Below are 13208 nucleotides of genomic sequence, written 5' to 3'. Positions count from 1 at the left end.
TGGGCTACATCTGAGCAGTGGGCCTAGGGCCTTTTCTTGCATGGTCTCTGGTTGGTGCATCAGTCTCCCTAGACTCCCTTGGGTCCTGATTTGTTGTCTTTATTGCTGGAGAGGATATGGAGAAAGGGGAACCCTCACTCCATTGCTGGTGGAAGTGAAAACTTGTACAATCACTTTGGAAATCAATCTGATTCTTACTCAGAAAATTGGGAATAGTGCTATCTCAAGAACCAGTTATACTACTCCTGGGCATATGCCCAAAAAAATGCTCCACCACACAAAAAGAACATTTGTTCAACTATGTTCAAAACAGATTTATTTGTAATAGGTAGAATCTGGATACAACCTAGATGTCCCTCAACTAATGAATACAGAAATTGGGGTACATTTACAAAATGGAATACTATTCAGTAATTAAAAGCAAGGAAATTATGAAATTTGCTGGCAAATGGATGAAATTAGAAAAAAATCATCTTGAGTGTGGTAACCCAGAAAAAGAAAGACATGCATGGTATTTCTTCACTTATCAATGGATATTAGCCATATAATGTAGGATAAACATACTAAAATCTACAGACCTAAAGAAGCTAAACAGCAAGGAAGACCTTAGGAAGATGCTCAATTCTCATTCAGAAGAGAAAACAGGATGGACACCGGAAGCCCTAGAAGAGAGGGAGAAGGACTGGAATCTACCACAGATATCCTCTAAAAGACTCCACCCAGCAGGGGATCAAACCAAATGCAGAGACTCACAGCCAAGCCTGGGACAGAGCATTGAGTGTCCATGGAAGAAGGCAGATATAGAAGGACCTGGAGGGGACAGGATCCCCACAAGGAGACCAACAAAGCCAAAAAAGCTGGGCCCAGGGAAAACTGCAGAGACTGATTCATCATCCAAAGACCATGCATAGACCCCCTGCTCATATGTAGCCTCTAGACAGCTCAGTCTCCATGCCTTTAGTAAGGGGTTAAAAGACAGTATCTGACATAAAAAAAAAAAAAAAAAAAAAAAAAAAAAACTCAGTTGTCTGCTCCTTGATCACTTACCCCTGGTGGTATAACCTAGGCAGCCCACAGAGGAAGAGGACAGGCAGTCCTGATGGGACTTGATAGTCTAAAGTCAGACAGTAGGGGAGGAGGACTTCAGTGGAGTAGGGGAGAGAGATATGGGAGGAAGAAGGAGAGAGGTTGGGACCAAGAGATGAGGGAGAGGATACAACCGGGGTATGTTTTTAATAAATTTTAAAATAATATAATAATAACTAATAATATTTAATAAATAATAATAATTTGACTCCTGAAAAAATAGAAATTATACTTGTAGTTTTGAATACTTTTCTTCCTCTGACTTAAAGGTAGCTGTTCAGTTCTCTCACTTCTTGTGATGCTAAGCAGTAGCAGAGATTCACAGCCTACGCCACCACTAATTACAAAAGGGAACATAACAACACCCTGAAGTGTTCTATGCCAAAGTGTGTTGTTTTATGCACTAGGCATTTTAAGTGCATTTCACCTTACTTATTTTCACCTTGGGGCAGATTTCTTGCAATGCAAGTCCACAGTCAATCTGTAACACATGCACCTATTTAAGGCATACAGTTCCTGGAGCCCACTGTGAACTTCCAAACTATCATCTTTGTAACAAGCTTCATAAAAGTGTCTTACAAACCCTTCAAATCCAAACAAAGGTAGAACTCCTGGGCCCCAAATTGAAATGATAGAAACTGTGGGGTAAACATTTAACACAAAAGTGAGAAACATCCCTCTAGCTTTCAGGTTGTTGGATTCCTATCATTGTATTTTCCACAGCAACCTGTGCTTTATGTTGTCACTGAGTCTTCCTTTCTGAACATCCTCTTTTGTAACTTGTTAAATATTACCTCCTATAAACTGAAATGTTATACAGCCAAGTGTGTTTAAATACCATTTTTTTTTCTCTAAAAATTTGTGATGGTAAAAAAATGATAGAATTTAAAAATCACCACTTTGAGACAATGACAGTAGTAATTTATTCTAACAATCAAGAGGTCTTGGTGCTATATGAGGATTAGATATACAATACTTCTACAGCATTAACGTGTTCTTCTACAAACTGTGCCTTAATTTATGGCTGAACAATAATGTTCTTTCCAATGGAAAAAGCTGGCGGCATCTTAACAAAGAGATTAAAATTAGGGGCAGAGCCAAGATGGCGACTAGCACACACAGTTTCTGAGCTGTGGAAGAGATAAAGTTCTGAGTTGATGAGTGGAAGAACTTCTGAAGCCAGGGAAACAACGGAGAGACTTTCTAAACAACAGGGAACATCACAGGAGGTGAAAACCTTGGTCTCGGGTCACCCAGGGACTTGTTTGGGGAAGGTGAGAAACGATCCTTTGATCTCTCGGCACTCCCCTCCCCCAGACCTCCCTCCTCCTCGGCACAGCAGACTCGCCTTTCTCAGCGCAGACCTAACTGCCTGGGGCCTGCAGCCACTGAGGCTGAGCCCCAAGTCCTTTATCGGCAAAGGCCAGCAGTACTGTGTCTTGGAGCCCCAGATTCGCGCGGCGGCTGCACCATCCTACCAGGGCCCGAGTCTGCTAGAAGCCATACTAGCTCCACAGGAGCGCCATCACTGACGGTACGGCCCGCCCAATCCCACAGTGACAGAGAATACGCTATATACTCACCAAAACCAGACAGAAACGCCATACAAGCTAGACACACCAGGCGCTGGGCCTCTGAAGCTTGGAGAGCACAGTGAAGAGACCCCAGGACTTCCCAAAAAGCATCTGGACTAGCAACCCAGTCTCCAGTTACAGCGGGACTTTCGAACCTGGCGGCAGAGCAGCACTGAGCTGGCGGGGCACATCAGCCCTCCAGTTTAAGACTAACCAGGGCCAAACCAGAGAACAGAAAGGCTGGTTACCCCGATTCCCACTGACGTGACCACCCTGAAATCTTCAGCTGCAGCAAGACCTCATAACCTGGCAGTGACAGCAGCACGGAACTGGCTGAGCACATCAAAGAAGCAGGGCCAAACCAGAGAGCAGAGAGCCCAGATACCGCGATCTCTGCCAAGTGACCTGCCTGTAAGTGAGTGAACCCTTGAGAATCTGCAGCTCCACTGATCCTGGGTTCTTCTAAAACAGAAGCCAGGCATCGAACCCCCTCCCACCCATATACCCACTTTGGGAAACAGAGGGGCACTTGGAACATTGAAGTTCCTGCTCTGTGGGTCTAATTGAGGAGTTAAGGCAGTTAATGCCAGAAACTGCACTGCGATCATCACTAGCGCCTACGACATATACATTGCAGAGCCCCTCCCACACACTCAAGGGTTCAACATTAGCCATCACTCTGTCCCTCGAGACACACGCCCACGCCCACTTACACACACACACACACACACACATATACACACACATGCACGCACGCTTGCATTTGCCTCTGTTTGCGCCTGCATACTTTCCTCCCACAGGTACAGCTAGTCCTCAGCACACGCTAAGGACACAGGACCTCTCTCAACTTCCTGAAGAATTCTCCAGACTCGAGAGAGAGACAGTACCAGTCTGATCGGCAGAATCCAAAAACAAACAGGGAAGGTCTCAGATAAGCCAATGGCCAGGGGTAGGCGAAAGAACACTTCCAACATAAATCAGGACATCATGGCTTCACCAGCAAACCCCAAAATCGATGGATACTCCAAGTCATCAGAAGCACAGGAAAATGACCTTAAAGCCATGCTTGCTCAATTATTTGAGGCTCATAAGGAGGAAATGAACAAATCTTTCAAAGAGTTGGCCAGTCAATTGGAGATAAAGAAAGAAGAAATAGACAAAACCCTTAAAGAAACACAGGCAAACATAGCCAAACAAATAGAGGCGCAAGTAGAGAAAAAATTAGTGGCATACAAAAAGGAAATGAACAAAGAAATAGAGTCCATCGTAGAGAGACAGGAATCCAAATTCAAACACATGGAAGAAATGGTGCAAGGCATGAAAACAGAATTAGAATCAATAAAGAAAACACAAAATGAGAAAACTCTTGAGCTGGAGAACTTGGAGAAAAGATCAGGAACCACAAAAGTAAGCATCACCAACAGAATACAAGAGATGGAAGAGAGAATCTCTGGAGCTGAAGACACACTTGCAGAAATTGATACTTCTCTCAAAGAAAAAGTAAAATCAGAAAAATTCCAATCACAAAATATCCAAGAAATCAAGGATGCTATGAAAAGACAAAATCTAAGAGTAATAGGAATTGATGAAAAAGAAGACTCCAGGCTCCAAGGTCCAGAAAATATTTTCAAAAAAATCATAGAAGAAAATTTTCCCAACTTAAAGAAAGAGGTGTCCATAAATATACAAGAGGCCTACAACACCAAATAGACTAGACCAGAAAAGAAACACATCACTTCACATCATAGTCAAAACGCTAAATCTACAGAACAAAGAAAAGATATTAAAAGCAGCAAGGGAAAAAGGCCAAGTAACATATGAAGGGAGACCTATCAGAATCACACCAGACTTCTCATCAGAAACTATGAAAGCCAGAAGGGCCTGGGCAAGCATCATGGAGACTCTAAGAGATCACAAATGTCAACCCAGACTACTATACCCTGCAAAGATTTCAATCAACATAGATGGAGAAAACAAAATATTCCATGACAAAACTAAATTTATGCAATATCTATACAGCAAACCAACCCTACAGAAGATACTAGAAGGAAAACTCCAATCCAACGAAAACGAATTCACCCAAGAAAACAGGGCATACAGATAATATCCCAACAAAAATGAAAAGAAAACAAGCAATGAAACAAGGTAAGATCATCGACTCCATTACAAAAGGAACTAACATGCATTGGTCAATATTATCTATCAATATTAATGGACTCAACTCACCAATAAAAAGACACAGGCTAACAGAATGGTTACGGAAACAGTACCCAACATTCTGTTGCATCCAAGAAACACACCTATGCAACAAAGATAAACACTACCTCAGAGTAAAGGGCTGGAAAAATGTTTTTCAAGCAAATGGTTCCAGAAAACAAGCTGGAGTAGCCATCCTAATATCTAATAAAATAGACTTTCATCCGAAGTTAATCAAAAAAGATAAGGAGGGCCACTATATTCTCATCAAAGGAAAAATCCACCAAGAGGACATCACAATTTTGAATATCTATGCCCCAAATACAAGAGCACCTACATTCGTAAATGAAACAATATTAAAGCTTAAATCATACATTGATCCTAATACCTTAATAGTGGGAGACTTCAACACCCCACTCTCATCAAGGGACAGATCAACCAGACAGACACCAAATAGGGAAATAAAAGCACTCACAGAATCCCTAAATCAAATGGACCTAATAGACGTCTACAGATCTTTTCACCCAAACTCAAAAGAGTACACCTTCTTTTCAGCACCACATGGAACCTTCTCCAAAATAGACCATATAGTTGGTCACAAAGCAAGCCTCAACAGATACAAAAGGATTGAAATAATCCCTTGTATACTATCTGACCACCGTGGACTAAAGCTGGACATCAACAACAACAGAAACAACAAAAAGCCGACACGCACATGGAAACTGAACAACTTACTACTCAATGACAGCTGGGTCAAGGAAGAAATAAAGAAAGAAATTAAAGACTTTCTAGAATTCAATGAAAATGAAGGCACAACATACCCAAATTTATGGGACACATTGAAAGCAGTGCTCAGAGGAAAATTTATAGCACTAAGTGCCTACAAGAAGAAATCCGTAACATCACATACAAAAAACTTAATGGCCCAACTGAAAAACCTAGAAAAAAAAGAAGCAGATACACCCAAGAGGAGCAGAAGGCTGGAAATAATCAAACTAAGGGCAGAAATCAATCAATTAGAAACAAATAAAATTATCCAAAGAATCAATGAAACAAAAAGCTGGTTCTTTGAGAAAATCAACAAGATAGACAAACCCTTAGCCAAACTAACTAAAAAGCAGAGAGAAACCATACAAATCAGCAAAATCAGAAAGGAAAATGGGGACATAACTACAGACACTGAGGAAATCCAAACGATTATTAGGTCATACTACAAAAGCCTATATGGCACAAAATTTGAAAATCTAAATGAAATGGATAACTTTCTTGACAGATTCCATCTACCAAAATTAAGTCAAGATCAGGTAGAAAGACTGAATAGCCCTATATCTCCCAAGGAAATTGAAGCAGTCATTAACAGTCTCCCCTCCAAAAAAAGCCCTGGACCAGATGGCTTCAGCACAGAATTCTACAAGACTTCAAAGAAGTACTAACACCAATTCTCCTCAAACTATTCCACAAAATAGAAATAGAAGGAACACTACCAAACTCATTCTATGAAGCCATAGTCACTTTGATACCTAAACCACACAAAGATCCAACAAAAAAAGAGAACTTCAGACCTATCTCTCTTATGAACATTGATGCAAAAATACTCAATAAAATACTTGCAAACCGAATCCAAGAACACATCAAAGATATCATCCACCATGACCAAGTAGGCTTCATCCCAGGCATGCAAGGGTGGTTCAACATACGGAAATCCATCAATGTAATCCACCACATAAAAAAACTGAAGGAGAAAAACCACATGATTATCTCCTTAGATGCTGAAAAAGCATTTGACAAAGTCCAACACCCATTTATGTTTAAAGTCTTGGAGAGATCAGGGATACAAGGCACATACCTAAAGATAGTAAAGGCAATATACAGCAAGCCTATAGCCAACATCAAACTCAATGGAGAGAAACTTAAATCAATCCCACTGAAATCAGGGACAAGACAAGGCTACCCACTCTCTCCATATCTCTTTAACATTGTACTTGAAGTCCTAGCCAGAGCAATAAGACAACGAAAGGAGATCAAGGGGATACAAATCGGAAAGGAAGAGGTCAAAGTGTCACTATTTGCAGATGATATGATAGTATACATGAGCGACCCCAAAGATTCAACCAGAGAACTTCTTCGGCTGATAAACACCTTCAGCAAAGTGGCAGGATACAAAATCAACTCAAAAAAATCAGAAGCCCTCTTGTATACCAAAGACAAAAAGGCTGAGAAAGAAATTAGGGAAACAACACCCTTCACAATAGCCACTAATAACATAAAGTACCTTGGTGTGACTCTAACCAAGCAAGTGAAAGACCTGTTTGAGAAAAACTTCAAGTCTCTGAAGAAAGAAATTGAAGAAGATCTCAGAAGATGGAAAGATCTCCCGTGCTCATGGATTGGTAGGATTAACATTGTGAAAATGGCCATCCTGCCAAAAGCAATCTACAGATTCAATGCAATTCCCATCAAAATACCAACTCAATTCTTTACAGACCTTGAAAAAAAGATTCTCAGCTTCATATGGAGAAACAAAACACCCAGAATCTCCAAAACGATCCTGTACAACAACAGATCATCTGGAGGTATCTCCATTCCCGATCTCAAGCTGTACTACAGGGCAACAGTCATAAAAACTGCATGGTATTGGCATAGAAACAGAAAGGAGGATCAATGGAATCGCATAGAAGACCTAGAAATAAACCCACACACCTATGAATACTCAATATTTGACAAAGAAGCCAAATCCATTCAATGGAAAAAAGACAGCATCTTCAACAAATGGCACTGGACCAACTGGATGTCTACATGCAGAAAAATGAAAATAGATCCATATTTATCACCCTGCACAAAACTAAAGTCCAAGTGGATCGATCTAGGACCTCAACATAAAACCAGATACTCTAACTCAGTTGGAAAAAAAAGTGGGAAACAGCCTAGAACTCATTGGCACAGGAGACAACTTCCTGAACAGAACACCAACAGCACAGGCTCTAAGAGCAACAATCAATAAATGGGACCTCATGAAACTGAAAAGCTTCTGTAAAGCAAACGACACTGTCATCAAAACAAATAGACAGCCTACAGATTGGGAAAGAATCTTCACCAACCCTTTATCTGACAGAGGGCTAATATCCAGTATATATAAAGAACTAAAGAAGCAGAAAAGCAACAAACCAAGTAATCCACTTAAAACATGGGGAACAGAGCTAAACAGAGAATTCTCGAAAGAGGAACATCGAATGGCAGAGAAACACTTAAAGAAATGCTCAACCTCATTAGCCATTAGGGAAATGCAAATCAAAACGACCCTGAGATTTCACCTTACACCCATCAGAATGGCCAAGATGAAAAACTCAAGTGATAGCACATGCTGGAGAGGTTGTGGAGAAAAGGGAACCCTCCTCCATTGCTGGTGGGAATGTAAACTGGTTCAACCACTTTGGAAGTCAATCTGGCGCTTTCTCAGACAACTAGGAGTAGTGCTACCTCAAGACCCAGCTATACCACTCCTAGGTATATACCCAAAATTTGATCAAGTACACAACAAGGACATTTGTTCAACCATGTTCATAGCAGCTTTATTTGTAATAGCCAGAACTTGGAAACAACCCAGATGTCCATCAACGGAGGAATGGATACAGAAATTGTGGTATTTTTACACAATGGAATACTACTCAGCAATCAAAAAGGAGGAAATCATGAAATTTGCAGGCAAGTGATGGGATCTAGAAAAGATCATTCTGAGTGAAGTATCCCAGAAGGAGAAAGACAAACTTGGTATATACTCGCTTATATAGACCTACAAGATATGATAGGCATGGTGAGGTCTGCACACCTAGAGAGGATGGTCAAGAAAGTGGACACAGGCGAGGGTGATTAATCCTCGTTTAGAAAGACAAATGGGATGTGCATTGGATTTGTGACAGGAGTCTACCACAAAGGGCATCTGAAAGACTCTGCCTAGCAGTGTTTCGAAGCAGACACTAGGACTCATGGCCAAACCCTCGGCAGAGTGCAGGGAATCATGTGAAAGAAGGGAAGTTGGTATGATATGGAGAGGATGGGAGCTCTGCAAGGACCGAACGTGTCTGGGCGCAGGGTCTTTTCTGGCACTCGGCCAGGGACCATCTATGGATGTAGCCTAGAACTTCTGCTCGGATGTGGCCCGTGGTGGCTCAGTGGCCGGGTGGTTTTCCAAAGTAAGGGGAACACGGCTATTTCTAACAAGTTCTCAAGGGCAGGCTGTTTGACCCCCCCCCCCCCGGGGGAGGAGCAGTCGGTTAGGCCACAGAGGAGGACTTTGCAGCCAGCCCTGAAGATACCTGATAAAACAGGGTCAGATGAAAGGGGAGGAGGTCCTCCCCTATCAGTGGACTTGGAAAGGGGCAGGGAGGAGACCAGGGAGGGAGTGTGGTGTTGGGGAGGGAATGAGGGAGCGGGATACAGCTGGGACACAGTTAACAAAATGTAACTAAAAAGAAAAAAATAATAACAAAATAATAAAAAAAAAGAAAAAAATAAAATTAATGTCACTGAAGACAGGACATTTTCTAGGCTGCATATACTCTGTGATAGGCCTATGTGCATATGCAAATGTATAGCCTGAGGTACGATAAGAGAAAACACAGGATAAACACAAAATGAGGTTTACAAAATGCCCATCATATAATCTATGACTATAATAAAAGATTTAGATTGGCTGAGGTGGGCTAGAGAGATAACTCAGAGGTTAAGAGCACTTGCTGCCCTTAGTGAGGACCAGGGTTCTTTTTCCAGCACCCACATGGTAGCTCGCAGTCACCTGTATCTCCAGTTCGAGGGGATCCAGGCCCCTTTTTTGGCCTCCGTCATCACTAGATGTGCCCTCGGTGCACAGTCAAATACAAAGTCAAAATGCTCACACTCATACATTAAAAAATGAATGAATTAAAAAAAAAAAAAAAAAAAAGACAGAGGTAACTGTCTAAGAACAGCGAAGTCACCTAATAACTGAATGGAATCTGTGATTCTGAACTGTTTTAAAGGATGTTCTTGGGGCGATTGCAAAAATGTGAATGTAATCCTTATGTTCAAAAATACACTGTGTTTTAAGACAAAAGATAAAGGACATGGCGAGTGTTAATTAGCAATTGTGTGTGAAGGATAATGGGAATCCTTTGTTTTTCTTTATGTTTGAAATTGTTTATAATTAAAGTAAAAAAAATGGTTGAGGGAAAAATGAAATGTGGTTCAGTTGCACAGTGGAATACTACTCAGTTATAATTGCTTTTGAATCATATCCAATGTCCAGTTCATTTCTTCTGATGTTTCCCAGTCCTCTCCTCATGTCTCCATCCCTACTTCCTCCTCTTTTCTCCCCACTCCTTACTGGAATCTTCCCACCCCTTTACTGCACCATTCTCTGGAATGCTCAGCATTGTCTGGTTGGCTTTTTTATTAATATTTTTTATTTTTAAATAATTATATACATTCGCTTGTATCCCAGCTGTAACCCTCTTCCTTTTTTCCTCCCAATTCTCCCTTCCCTTCTTCATTTCCTCCCTGCACCCTTCCGAGTCCACTGAGAGGGGGGTGTCCTTCTCTCCTTCCATCTGGCCCTAGCTTATCAGGTATCTTCAGGAGGGTTGCAATGTCCTTATCTGTGGCCTAGCAAGGCTGCTCCTCCTGGGGATGGGGGGCGGGAGAGGGGAAGCTCATTGAGCCAGACATTGAGCTCATGTCAGAAACAATTCCTGTCTCCCTTACTAAGGAATCCACTTTGATACTGAGCTACCATGGGCTATGTCTGAGCAGGGGTTGTAGGTTATATCCATGCATGGTCTTTGGTTAGAAAAACAGTCTCATAGAAAACCCCTGTGCCCAGATATATTTGGACCTTGTGGGGCTCCCTGTCCCCTCTAGGTTATACTAATTCCTCCTTCTTCATATGATTCCCTACACTCTGCTGAAGGCTTGGTTATGGGTCTCAGCATCTGCTTTGATACACTGCTAGGTAGTCTTTCAGGTGCCTTCTGTGGTAGGCTACTGTCCTGTTACTTGTTTTCTCCGACTTCCAATGTCCATCCCCTCTGTCTTTCTTGATGAGGATTGATCCTCTTTTTTGCTTATCTTCTTTTGGTGTACATATTTAAGTATGTTTATCCTATCTTATAGGTCTAGTACCCACTTATAAGTGAGTATATACCATGTGTCTCTTTCTGCTCCTGGGATATCTCACTCAGGATGATTTTTTCTAGATTCCACCATTTGCCTGCAAAATTCATGATTTCCTTGTTTTTAATTGCTGAGTAGTATTCCATTGTGTAAAAGTACCATAATTTCTTTATATCCATTCCTTCATTGATGGACATCTGGGTTCTTTCCAGGTCTGGCTATTACAAATAAAGCTGCTACAAACATGGTTGAGCAAATGTCCTCGTTGTACTTGAACATCTTTTGGATATATGCCTACCAGTGGAATAGATGGATCTTGAGGTAACACTATTCCTGATTGTCTGAGAAAGCGCCAGTTTGATTTCCATAGTGGTTGTACCAGTTTGCATTCCCACCAGCAGTGGAGGAGGGTTCCCCTTTCTCTACAACCTCTCCAGCATGTGTTGTCACTTGAGTTTTTGATCTTAGCCATTCTGAAGGGTGAAAGGTGAAATGTCAGGGTTGTTTTGATTTGCATCTCTCTGATAGCTAGGGATGTTGAACATCTCCTTATGTGTTTCTCTGCCATTCTATATTCTTCTACAGATAATTCTCTGTTTAGCTCCATACCCCATTTTTTAATTGGGTTGCTTGAATTATTGCCTTTTAACTTCTTAAGTTCTTTACATATTCCAGATATCAGCCCTCTGTCAGATGTTGGGTTGGTGAAGATCCTTTTTCAATTTGTAGGCTGTTGTTTTGTTCTGAAGACAGTGTCCTTTGCTTTACAGAAGCTTTTCAGTGTCATGAGGTCCCATTTATTGATTGTTGCTCTTAGGGCCTGTGCTGATGGTGTTCTATTCAGGAAGTTGTCTCCTGTGCCAATTAGTTCTAGGTTCTTTCCCACTTTTTCTTCTAACTGATTTAGAGTATCTGGTTTTATATTAAGGTCATTGATCCACTTGGACTTCAGTTTTGTGCAGGGTGATAAGTATGGATCTATTTTCATTTTTCTGCATGTAGAATCCATTTGGACCTGCACCATTTGTTGAAGATGCTGTCTTTTTTCCACTGAATAATTTTGGCTTCTTTGTCAAGTATTCATAGGCGTGTGGGTTTATTTCTGGGTCTTCTATTCAATTCCATTGATCCACCTTTCTTTTTCTATGCCAGTACCAAGTAGTTTTTATTACTATTGCTCTGTAGTACACCTTGAGATCAGGGATGGAGATACCTCCAGAGGATCTGTTGTTGTACAGGATTGGAAATTCTGGGTTTTTTTGTTTCTCCATATGAAGTTGAGAATTTTTCTTTCAAGGTCTGTAAAGAATTTTATTGGCTTTTTATTGGCAATACAGAGAACAAATGGTGGCATGTTTACACAAACTTCAGACAGGAGATATTTAAACATCACACTGCAATGTCTGTATTGGAACCAGATGGTGGGGTAGAGAAATCAGCGTTTGAATGAACAATTGTAAAGAGTCCACCAAATCATTATGCCAGCACATGATGGTAAAGGGAGTAATGCTGTTTTAATCACTTAAATATTTAAAAAAAAAATCCTTAAAAATCTATAAAGCAGTTCTATTCCTCTCAAAAAATACTACAGAGGCCTTCTTCAATAGTTTGATCAACAACCCCATTTAAAACCTTTTTTTTTTTATCATAGTGTTTACTCATTGGTGTTGTGCTTTTGTGTATCTAACCATGCAGCTCCTCACATTGGACGGCACCCGGGGAGAGCTCAGAAGACAACCTGCAGGAATCAGTATTCTCTTTCCACAATGTAAATTTTAGAGATCAAAATCAAATGTACAGGCACGGAAGCACGTGCTCTTATCCACTGAGCCACATCACAAGTGCATCAACTGCTAATGAGTGGTAATTCAATTTTATTTGATGAATAATTTAACTGAAATGAATAAAATATGGCTACTCACTACCCAAGGTTCATCTATCATTGCAGTATTGTTAACTATCATGTCACCTGTTACATATCATTTTTCATTAAAATTAATATTTGATGCATATTTAGCTTTTAAAACATAATAAGGAGAATTGAATTGGGTATAAAATGCCATTATGACATGTAAAATATTAATATTTTAATGCCTTTCCATTTGAAATTCATTGTCTATGTTTGTATTCTAATGAATCAATACAGACATGTCTTTCTACAGATTGACTAACAGGTTGTACATTTAATTAGTAAAGTCTTCTTGTATG

The sequence above is a fragment of the Psammomys obesus genome, unplaced genomic scaffold (assembly GCF_907164565.1).
Source record: "Psammomys obesus unplaced genomic scaffold, mPsaObe1.curated_primary_1811, whole genome shotgun sequence".
NCBI classification, from domain to species: domain Eukaryota; kingdom Metazoa; phylum Chordata; class Mammalia; order Rodentia; family Muridae; genus Psammomys; species Psammomys obesus.
Note: the sequence above shows the minus strand (reverse complement) of the source record.